The following is an 11606-nucleotide window of genomic DNA, read 5'->3' as shown; positions in this document are numbered from 1 at the left end:
CAAGACCACGACACAAAAGCTTCATGCTCTTTGTAGACTATTGCTTCCTCTGACGCCCTTCAGAAGAGCTTGGAAAAGATGTTTATGCAGAACACAAAAGGTCTGAGGATGTGAATTGGATGCGGAGGGATGAAGCCCAGCGTGACATAAATGCTCTGCAAGTTGAATGTTCCCATTGATCGGCATCTTCCGCTTTGTCTGTGGGGATGCTTTCCACCACGGATGACCTATTCATCCAGGGACTGCTACCGTTGCAACCTCACAGCACCTCACCAATCCCTGGTTAAATTTGGGGCTGGAGGAGGAGGAGGAGGAGGAAGGGGGTACATGAGTCAAAGCAGCAAAACACAGCAGCCTTGAGGAGGATGATTTCAGGATTGGAAAGGATCCTCTGAAATAACAGGTTATTTCCAGGCTTAGGAAATGAACCAAGCAGCCCACTGGCCCAAAGGGGACCATGGAGAGGTCTTGCATCCCTGTAATCAACAACCCGGTGAGCGAGCTGAGGTCACCACTCGTTCCAGAGGACAGGAACTCAGGGAGAGGAAGAGGGGACCGGATGCTTGGCCAAAATACCTTAAGAAGTGATGTTAAGGATATCCCCTCTCCTCCCAAGCCAAGCAGTGACGGTACATTCCTGGGGCTCCTCCGGGAGCAGTAGTGGGGGGTGGCTTCCATCAGGTGCCCCCTGGAGGGGTTGCCCTGCACCTCTTCCCACCACATTTCTCCTAGCCTTCCTCCACCCATACTGTGTTTCCACCTACCCACCTTCTTCATTCTGAAAGGAGAACCAGCGATGGAAAGATTCCAAACGCACACAAACAGGATGCAAGCGGATTGTGACCCAGTAGGGAGTAGAATGGGGCAGAGGCATGAAACTGCTGACCAAGGGAGCGTGGCTCTGGGGGGCTGAAAGAGCAGGACACCAGTGTGAATATCACCTTTGCCCTCACTTATCTACCAAGGACCATAAGAGCACAAGCCCATTCATTACTACTGCACTGTTCAAGTCAATTGTGAGCCACAGTGGTGCCATCCCAAGGTGGCACGACGAAGCTCTGCCAGTGTGGAGATCAGAGGTCCTAGGCAGCCATGCTCACACATCTTCATCCTCTGTCCTGCAGTCACTGTTCCAAGCTGAAGGACATGGGTCACCTTGTGCAGGTGTCACTCTCCAGGGTCCCTTGGCTCTCTGGACTGACAAGAATGAATGTCTGAACTTTAAAACATTCCGTAAAGCCTTATTGGTTGCTTGCTAACAGTTATCCAAAAAGGATGCGTGTATGTGTGTGAGGTTGTGAGTGGAGATGCTGCAGACCAAGGGGAGAGATGCACAGCTTCTGTACCTGGGGGACCATGTTGTTCAGATCATGTCCCCAGAACAAAGCACACCTTGTCAAGGGCCGAGGGGTTCCCAGAGTAACCAGACAAGCTATGTGCAGCCCCGCTTTGCTCTGTGGGCTGAGATCTGATGGAGGCCCAGCTTAGCACAGGCTGTGGCAGCTGCGTCATCCTTCCCCTCTCCCCACCCCCTTTTTCCCCTGAAAAAATCTCTAAGAGATTTTTTTTTTAATTGGCATTGTCCATTGGATCTCTAGTTCCTAGCCAGGCAAAACAAGGCATGCATCTTACTGGAGACAGGATAGAGGACTCTTGGAGTTAATCGTTTTCTCCATTGTCTTTCCAATGTGTGCTGAGATGTCCGTGGCTGAGGAACCCATTGTGCTGCCTTCCTGCTTGTTTTTCTAGCAGTCTCCAGTGAATAAAAGCAATGCAGGGCTCGTAATACACTTTCCGTGACCTCTAATCTCGCTGTACGATCTATCTCAATGCTAGGTTGCATACAGTATTCATTAACAGCAGTTCCACCTCCGACTCACTGACTTCTCCAAATCCCAGCTTAGAATCATAGAACCATAGAATGGCTTAGGTTGGAAGGGATTTTAAAGCCCACCCAGCACCAATCACCTGCAGTGGGCAGGGCTGCAGCCTACCAGACCAGGTTACCCAAGGCCCCATCCAACCTGGCTTTGAACACCTCCAAAAAGCTTCCCCCGACTTTCTCAAGCTTCCTGTATCTGGAGCACTACCTCCTCTATTTCCATCTGCTCTCTCCTTGGCCGGCAGAGCATGCTTGCCGAGGACCATCCCACCACGAGCAGATCGGTGTGATGCAGTGGCAGTAATGCAGCTCCCTCCCAGTGTCAGCGGCAGCACGAGGAGCCAAAAGGCTGGGGACAGTTTTGGGGTAGACAAAGCCTGCAGGTTTGCCTTCCCACCCTGGCTATGAGCTCATTTTGCCACACGGGCTTGATGAGATTCCCAGATGCAGAGGCACAATGAGGCAGGGAAGCCCTTGTTATTCGGTGGTTATTCCGCACGGCTCCTCTGGGAATATTTGCTTTTCCTAGCTTTTTCCTGCCACGCCGGAAGCCCTCAGGTGTCCCTGGGCTAGGACGGCCACCTGGGCTTCAGGCCTGAGTCATCCCGTCTTCCCTCAGCCTTCCTTTTTGCAAGCAGTGGTGAGAAACAACAAGAATGAATCACACAGAGGAGGAGATGGCTAAGGCACCGGCAGCCCTATCCAGGTGCCCTGGTACATGGCGTCCCAGTCCTGGCATCACAGGGGACCACAGTCTAGGCACCATGCATCACCGAGTGACAATGGGCTGGGGACTGCAGGGGACAAGGAAATCTCTGAGTCATCTCACTGGAAGCTGTGATCACAAGTCCCTCCCTAAATGGACTGAGTTCAGTCTTTCCCAGCTCGAAAGGGCCATTCTTAGAACCAGAGCCAAATCCCACTTCAGGGTTTTGTGCTCAGACCTGGCTCCAGCAAAGAAAAAATGCTAGCTCCGTGTTTATCATAGAATCACAGAATGGTTGGATTGGAAGGGACCTTAAAGCCCACCCAGTCCCAACCCGTGCCTTGGGCAGGGCTGCCTCCCACCAGCTCAGGCTGCCACAGAGCCCCATCCAAACTGGCCTTTTCTCCTTGGTTTTTCTCTCCTTTGCTTCTTCACACCAAGCAATTACGGACAAGACCCCAGCCTGCCATGTCTGTGCCCACCTTGAAGAACCCTTTCTCCCAAATTGCCAGGGCAATCTGCCTGCTGTTAGCAAGTGGGCACAGGCAGCACAGAGAGGCGTGGAGCTGGGACACCACCACAACCCATCTCCAGCCAAACTCACACTCCATGTTTGTCAGCCACATCTGCCACGGAGGCAACCAGCAAGTCTGGTCGTGCTCTGGGATTCCCAAGAGCTGTGCAGCTGAGCTTGCTATGAGAAAACTGGCAATAGGCTGAGCTGTGCTGGGTCTGGCTGTTTGTGGATTCTCTGTTCTCTTCCCAGGTCCCAGGGAGGCTACCCAAGCTGGCCACTAAGCACATGGGGTGCTTGTATCTTGCTGTTTCACGCTGCTAGGAGCTGGCCCTGGAGCCACCAAAACCACAGTAATATGGCCTGGGGAAGGGCTTGGCAAGCCAGAATATTTAGACTGTGCCATGCATGGCTGAAGAAAGAGGAGGAAGAGGTCAGTTGTTGTCTTTGTATTTAGGAAGGCAGTCTGGAGATCAGCCTCATCTGAAGATGGTCTGGGCAGTTACAGAAGGGACTTATGGTTTGGAAGAACTGCTCTTCTGAATGAGATCAGAGATGGCCTCTTCTGCCAGATAACAGCAACAGGATGAGGTGCAGTGGCCTCAAGTTGTGCCAGGAGAGGTTCAGATTGAATATAAGGAAATTTTTTTTCCCAGGAGGAGCAGTGCTGCTGTGGCACCAGGGAGGTGGTGCAGTCACCTTCCCTGGAGGTGTTCCAGAACCATGTGGATGTGGCACTGAGGGACGTGGCTTGTGGGCATGGCGGGGATGGGCTGGAGGTTGGAGTACGTGATATTAGAGGTCTTTTCCAACCAAAATGATTTTATGGTTGCATTACTCTACGAACAGACGATCATCGTGCTGTGTGGCTTGAGGACTGTGAGGGTCAGTAGATATCGATTTTCCTGATGCCCAAGGCAGGCCAGAGACAGCTCCCCCTCTGACAGACCCATAGTGAAACACTGCCCAAACATTCTACCATCATTATCAGTCTTGGCTGTACTGTTCATAATCTCATTTCTCTTTTCCGAGCTGCTCCTTGGGTTACAGCTCCTGGCAGTGACCAACCGGGGGGGACATGGGTCAGCTGTGGAGGTAAGGACTGGGGGCTGTGGCTAGGCTGCTCCCCTCACAGGGCACACAGAAGGTGTGGGTGCTGCTGGGGGTGATGGGGCTGCCCCTTCTTGCACTGACCTCCAGGTAAGCTGCCTGAGCCTTGTGTTATCTCCGATGAAAAGCAAACAGGGGAAAGTGAGAAGGAATTCCTCATTCGAGAGGGCTCTTATCGCCTTTCCGCTTCCCGTGCCCCAGAGAGATACGGTGGGCTCAATGCTCCCTTGTTCCCCAGGTAGCCTCTCCACCCCTGCCCTGTCCCCAGCACAGCATGGATACGATACGAGGTCGGGTCTCACTGCTTTCTCGTCATCTCCCATTGTACCTTCGTAGGGGTGTTGCACACACTGGTCCTCCCTGAGCACCCACCAGCACCTTTCTCACCATCAGGGGGTCCCTCCAGGAGATGGAGGCCATCTGCTTGGGTTTCACTCCAGTCCCCCAGGCGGTGGTGCACAGTGGCCCCAGCCACGTGATGGTGACAGAGCTCTCCACAATCTTGAGCAGCAGATGTAATTGAGGCCAAGAAATCAGAACGAAGGTTGTTATCAGCAGTGCAGTGACCAAAGTCACCGGAACCTGCTGGCTGCAAGTGGAGGAGGTGTGGAGGTGTTCAGATGTCCCTCCAGCAGTGGGGAAGCAGAAGTAATTAAATAGTTCATGTGGCCACCTGTGGGAGAGGCAGAGATACTGGAAACGCATCCTCCATGCTGGTGGCAGCAGGAGGAAACTACTGGTCAACACCATCATGAAACGGCAAGGCTCCTTCCACTCCACTCATGTAAGACGAGAACTTGGGAATGATTTTACATGGCATGCCAGCTGCCAGGAATGGAGAAGCTATTGATCATCGGGTTACAGAGCTACCAAGTGAAACTGTGTGAATCCCAAGAGTGAACAGATGGCCAGCCCTAGTGGGGAAGAAATTGTTTTGTCGCAGAACTGACAAGCAGCTCAACTCAGTGCTAGCGCAGGAACTGGGTTGGGTTTGGCAGAGAAGACAGAGCGCCTGCAAGGCTCAGCAGTGCCACAGTTTTCTCAGTGCTCGGATTTTTATTCATCCTGGAGTTGTTTCACTTGAGTTGGGGATGCACTCACAGATCGCTCAGCAGTGAGTTGAGGTAGTTACCCAGATACCAGCATCCAGTTTGGCTTTGGATGAGGTGGTACATCCTGGCTGGCCTCCTGCTGCTGCTCTGGAAGGGTGTAGATCTCCAACAAGTCCTATGGCAAGTCATAGAATCACAGATTACGTTTGGAAAGGACTTCCAAGATCACCTAATTCAACCATCCACCTACCACCAGTATTGCCCAGTGAAGTCCACCAGCATCTTACGTACACAAAGGTACCTCAGATGGCTTTGTAGCACAGACAACACCCTGACAGAATGTTTATAAGGCAACTAATAAAAAAGATTTTGCTCATCATGGGGTTAAGGGACAAGATTTTTGTAGAGTGAAAGCAACAGGAAGCACACATATCTCCAAACTCTTGTCACATATTGGAGGCTGCGGGTGCTGGATTCTCCTCTTGATACCTGAGGTCTCCCACAGCAGAATGTCTCTGGCAGGTCTTGAGAGTTATGGAATCATAGAATCACCAAGGTTGGAAAAGATCTCCAAGATCATCCAGTCCAACCATCTACCTATCACCAATATTTACCCAGTAAAACATGTCCCTCAATACATCTAAATATTTCTCGAACACCTCCGGGGGACAGTGATTCCACCATCTCCCTGGAAGCCTGTGCCACTGCAGCACTGTGTTTTCTGAGAAGACATTTTTCCTCATATCCAACCTGAACCTCCTCTGGCACAGCTTGAGGCAATCATCTCTCATTCTATCACTGTTACCTGGGAGAAGGGACTAACCCCCACCTTGCTACAACTTCCTTCTGAGATGCTGTAGAGAGCAATAAGCTGAGATTCCTCCAGACTGAACAACCCCAGTTCCCTCAGCTGCTCCCCATCAGACTCGTGCTCCAGAGCCCTCACATCTCCACTGCCCTTCTCTGGACACACTCCTGGCCTCCATGTCTTCCTGGTAGCGAGGGGCCCAGACCTGTGCACAGCACTTGAACTCAGTACTCACAGTGCTCAGCCTCATAGTGCCAAGTACAGAGGGATGGTCACGTTCTTGCTCCTGCTGGCTGCACTATTTCTGATACAAGCCAGGATGCTGTTGGCCTTCTTGGCCACCTGGGCACACTGCTGGCTCGTGTTCCATTTTGGAACAAAACTGAACAGAAATCATAACTGCAGACTAAAGAAGAAACATGCCAAATAGAGGAATTTTGCCCCAGCAGCAGAGCTCCTTGCAGCATCAAGTCTGGAGAAGGCAGAGGGATACGGGTAGCTCCGAACAGCTCACCCTCAGAGCTGTCTCATTGTGGTACCACTGCAGCAGGATGTCTGGGAAAGTCCCCTTATTTTTTCGTTGAAGAGGAGCTGGTGCCAACCTCAAGAAGCCTGGCAGAAAGCAGGGGCAGGTTCCAGCAGGTCCAGCCAGGGAAGCAGGGCTCTGCAGGCTCTGCCAACTTGGTGCAGGCAGCACGGCCCAGCCTGCTCTCTGGGGCCTGCCATTGGCAACGGGCTTTGGTGGACCTCACTTTGCCGGCAGCAAAAGCAAAATCAGCTCTGGTTTCTCCTCGGCTGGGGAGGAAGGGCAGGGAGAAGGCTGGGATGCAACATTTTGGGAAGAAGGATCCCAAAGCAGAGGAGACTCCTGCTGACCTGCAGGTGTGTGTGTGGTGTGGTGAGGTTCCACAGGGTCTGGGGCAGAAACCAGCTCTGTGATCTCTTCCAAATGAGGATGGCTCATAACGTAATGAGCTGGGGCTCTCTCAGTGGGCACCCAGGGGCAAACTGCTCTTGCTTTTCTTTTTCCCCAGCTGCCCTGCAGCTCATCCTGGGCATGTTACCCGAATTACAATTAAACACATCCCTAATTTATCTCCATTCTGTTCTCCCTGGAGAATGATTGTCCCAGGGCGATCTCTCTGATAATGAGAACAGCTTGTGAAAATTAACAAAATACTTGTTACAGAAACCCCAAAACCAAATACCTTGACATTAACAGAGGCTGTAAAACTGGGTGGATGCAAATTTGCAGAGACTAGCAGCTGTTCACGTGCAAGATGATCACCCAGTTCTTCCAAAGCATTGACTGAAGCCCTACAGAACTATGAATAGATTAGGAAAATATGCTGGCAATGGCTCTGCTCTGCAAGTGGTTCCATGGCTATAGGGAGGCACAAGGCAGTGGAGCTGCACACCCACCCTTGGGCTGCTAGGGGCTGTGATACAGACATTCGGTGGTGAAAAATGGAGAAATATTTGTTACTGAAATTCCAGTGAATTTTCCAGAGAGAGGGGATGAGGGAAAAGGAGACGACTGCCAGGACGGCCCTGGTGCTACAGTGCAAAGCATGACATGACTCACCAGGCTGAGGGGTGTAAGGAGAGATGGACTGGGTGATGCTGCTGTAGTGGTGGTGCTAAAGCCATTAAAACCTTGAGAACAGAGTGTGGCCAGTTATAGGAAAAGCAGATCTCCACAGGGAGCCCTCAGTTAGACATTCCCAGAGAGGCTGTGCATTTGTCATTTACTCTGGGAGCTGTGGGTGCCCCCTCCCTGGAGGTTCAAGGCCAGGTTGGATGGGGCCCCGGGCAGCCTGAGCCAGTAGGTGACAGCTCTGCCTGTGTTGTGGGATGGGGGCTGGGTGGGCTTTGAGGTCCCTTCCAACCCAACCATTCTGTGATTCCACACCATGGTTCTGGGTGCTGCCCACACTGACACAAAGCTCCATTCTGCGGAAACCAGCCACACTCTGCACGGATCCACCCAGACCTCCTCCAACCCCTGTCCCCTGTTGTCCCCACGGCCACCCCCTGCCCTCGTCCCTTCCCCATGCCCAGCTGCTCCAGCAGAAGCCTCACTCTCTCTGCCGCCCGCTCAGCTGACCTTTCCAGGACAATGCATGCTATTGAAGCCGGCGATGACACGGAGCTGCGGTCCCCTGGCTGCAGGGAGGACCCTGCCCAGCCCCAGCACAGCTGGCCATGGGGGAGGCTGGCCTGGGAAAAGGGCTTCAGGCCCTGGCATCTCCCCATGCACGATGGCTTTGTGCGTCACGCAGATGGCTCGGCGTTTAGACGCGCAGCTTAGCCGAGTTAGTCCCACTGCAGTGTGCCAGAGTGCAGCACTGAGCCCAGAACGTGACCTCGGGAGCTCGTGGCAATAGTGAATGCCTTCCTGTGTGCCCACGCAGGGAAGAAATCATCTCAAATAGTTTCGGAGAGATGTACTTTGATGTGCTGAGTTGGGCTGTGCTGGGATGGCTTAGAAGCAACTTACCGTGGCAAGGTTGGTTTCGCAGCAGACACTGATCACACCGAGCCTTCTGAACATGAAACGAGAGGACAGGAACCGATTTATCGACCGAACCCCTCTCTGGAGGGGATATCTGCTTCCCCACGTCTGCCATGGGCTAACAATTCCTCCCTGTCTCACCCGGGAAAAGAAATGAGTCAGTGCGCACGCAGAAGCTGCAAGATGGAAATTGATATCTGAGGGCTGTGATGATGATGAATATTACTATTGTTGCGATTTTTCCTAGTTCCAGACAGGGCTAAAGGATCTGTTATGTGCAACTCGTGCTCCCTCCCCCCCCTCCTCCCCAAGCTCCCTCTCCTGCCTGCATTTTTGCTGAAACACCAGCCCCAGTCTGGCATTCCTACCCAGCACCATCTCCAGGCAGAATCATAGAGCCCATCATTATTTCCCTGCCCAGAGCTGGAGGAGGACTGGGGAACACTGTGATGCCACTGGCTCCTGATAAAGCCAGAATCTCTGCAGAATGAGAGCACAGATCACCTAGCACAACTGTCAGCCCATCCCCACCATGCCCACTAACCACATCCCTCAGTGCCACATCCTCACAGATCTGGATCACCTTCAGGGACAGTGATTCCACCACCTCCCTGGGCAGCCTGTGCCACTGCAGCACCACAGTCACACATTAACCTTCAGACTGGTTATTTTCCATCAGTGTTAAAGGCAAATAAAAGATGTCTCTGGAAACAAAGGCATTGCAAAATGCCCTGCTAGCCCAGAACCAGCAGCTTTGACTCTGATGCACATCCCATCACCCCCAGTGCATCCCTTAGGGCGCTGCATGGGGTCAATGTCCCTGCTCCGTGCCAACCACCCACTGCCCCCAGCCCTCCCCACTAGGTTCCCATGGGTGTCCTTGGGAATAGGCTTCCTTTGGAACCAATAACACATCCCTAGTATTTGTTTTGCCATTGGGATGGTTTCCCTGTAGAGGGAGGAGGAAAGGGAGGGCTGGCTCAGGGTTTCATTAACCTGAAAGCTCATTGCAACAGCGACTTGTCCTAGTTAGGAACTGTGTCAGGGAACAGGCTGGAGATGAGGCAGAAGACCTGGAGATGCACACACCCCATAGAGCTTCCTGGCAGGGAGAGAGGGGGACTCGGTGTGGATGGTTTCAGGGCTGCTGTCAGGTTCTGCCACCAGCAGCTAGCAGTGAAGCTGATGCCTCAGTCCCGGCCATGCTGTCCAGCTTCCTTGCCAACAGGGCAGCAAGGTGACACCGATCCACCTGAAAACGACCTCCGTAAGAAAGAATAAACCCCCCAGACATCCAGAGGGAATGCTTTGCCAGAGGGAGAGGGGTGCAGGAGGAGAGCCGCTTTCTCCAGAAGCTTTTTCCAAGCGGCTCACGCCAATTCCGAAACCACACCCTCGGTCACAGACAGAGATGTAAATGTGTCTGTTCCTGCAGCGCCAGTGCACCCCTCCTCCCCAAAAGCCCCTGTTTGGCTGCTCTGTGTGGCTGGAGGACAGGAGAGGATTTCTGCCCAGGGCTTGCTGGAAGACCTTGGACGTGGATCTAAGAGTGCACGAGAGCTGCAGAGGTGGAAAGATGGATGTGGGGAGGAAGGAAGGAGCTATTGTCACTGTGTGGGCTTCATGGGACCGGTGTTCCTGAAACCTCTGTGGCCGCAGGGCTGTCCTGGCAGGGGAAGGAGAACGAGGCAGGTTGGCCAGAGGTGTTGCGTTGTTCTTGGAGCTGTGTTTTCTTGAGATAAGTCTGACCTATTTGCCAGACTTTACGTCTGACTTGACCTTCTATTGTGGCTCAGACAGCAATCGAGTGGCTTCCAAACTTCAGGATCCACAACCATGGGCAGTGCAGGGCTGCCCATGGTTCCCAGCTCCAAAGTAGCATATATCCAAAACCCAGGTGTTGAGTGGGGCTTTCGGTGGGAAGGAGGTGTGGTTGCACCTTGGAGCATGAGTCCAGCAAAAAAAGACTCTGGGGTGCAGGCTGGGTGCAAGGGATTGTGCAACATGAGTGTTACAGCTGTGCCACACTCTTCTCCTTTGTTCAGGTTCTTCCATTTTTCTATTCTCAGTCTTCCCTCTGCCCAAGATAATGGAGAGGCAACAGAAGTGGCATTTTAAACTCTTGGCTCCAACCATCCACAATCAAACAAAGCAAAGAGGCAGGATGGGAGAAACTGCCTCTCTGGAAACTTCAGTTTGACGGCATGGGGTCACAGCCCCTCAATGGAGCTCAGAGTCGGGGGTCATTTTACATCTGCCTTTGAGGAAGAATGGTGGGAAGGGAAATTTAGCTTCGATGAGCTAATTAAATATATATATAATTTCCACTCTGCTACCAAGAAGAAGAAAAAAAACACACACACACACACACAAAAAGCCCTCAGAGCAGCTGCTAGGTCATTGTTTGTGAATTTAAAAATAAAAGCTTCTTGGCATAGGTTGCTGAGGTGGAGGCAGCATCTTGTGCTGTCATTCCAGAAAGGGAGAGCAAGTGAAGGAGGGACGAGGCCAGGCGAGGATAGCTCAGCCCGGCTACGTGTTGCTCAGGTGTGTCTTGGCTCTGAAGCCTCTTTTCCCTCTGGCTGGCTTAGGTAATCCACATCCTGCCCAGATGGTGTGCCTCACCAGGGACAGATTTACAGGCCCCACGCCCTGAAGAGCTGGGAATATCCTACCAGGGGATGGTGAATGGTTGTTGGCACCCCAAGGGGAACAGTGTGACTCTGTGGCCCCAGCCAGGCTCTCCTTGCTTCCTACTGCTCTGCCCAGGGACAAGGAGGTCTAGGTGAGCTCAGGTGCTGCTGTTGGCCTGGGCCATGCTGTGACTGGTCTTAGAATCAACCACAGAATCATAAAATCATTAAGGTTGGAAAAGACCACTAAGACCATCTAGTCCAACCGCCATGCCCACTAACCTTGCCCCTCAGTGTCACACCCACGTGGCTCTTGACAACCTCCAGGGACAGTGATTCCACCACATCCCTGGGCAGCCTGTTCCGATGTGTTACCTTGTCCCCTG

The sequence above is a fragment of the Tympanuchus pallidicinctus genome, unplaced genomic scaffold (genome assembly GCF_026119805.1).
Source record: "Tympanuchus pallidicinctus isolate F22 unplaced genomic scaffold, pur_lepc_1.0 scaffold8, whole genome shotgun sequence".
Classification (NCBI taxonomy): Eukaryota; Metazoa; Chordata; class Aves; order Galliformes; family Phasianidae; genus Tympanuchus; species Tympanuchus pallidicinctus.
This window is presented reverse-complemented; position numbering follows the sequence as displayed.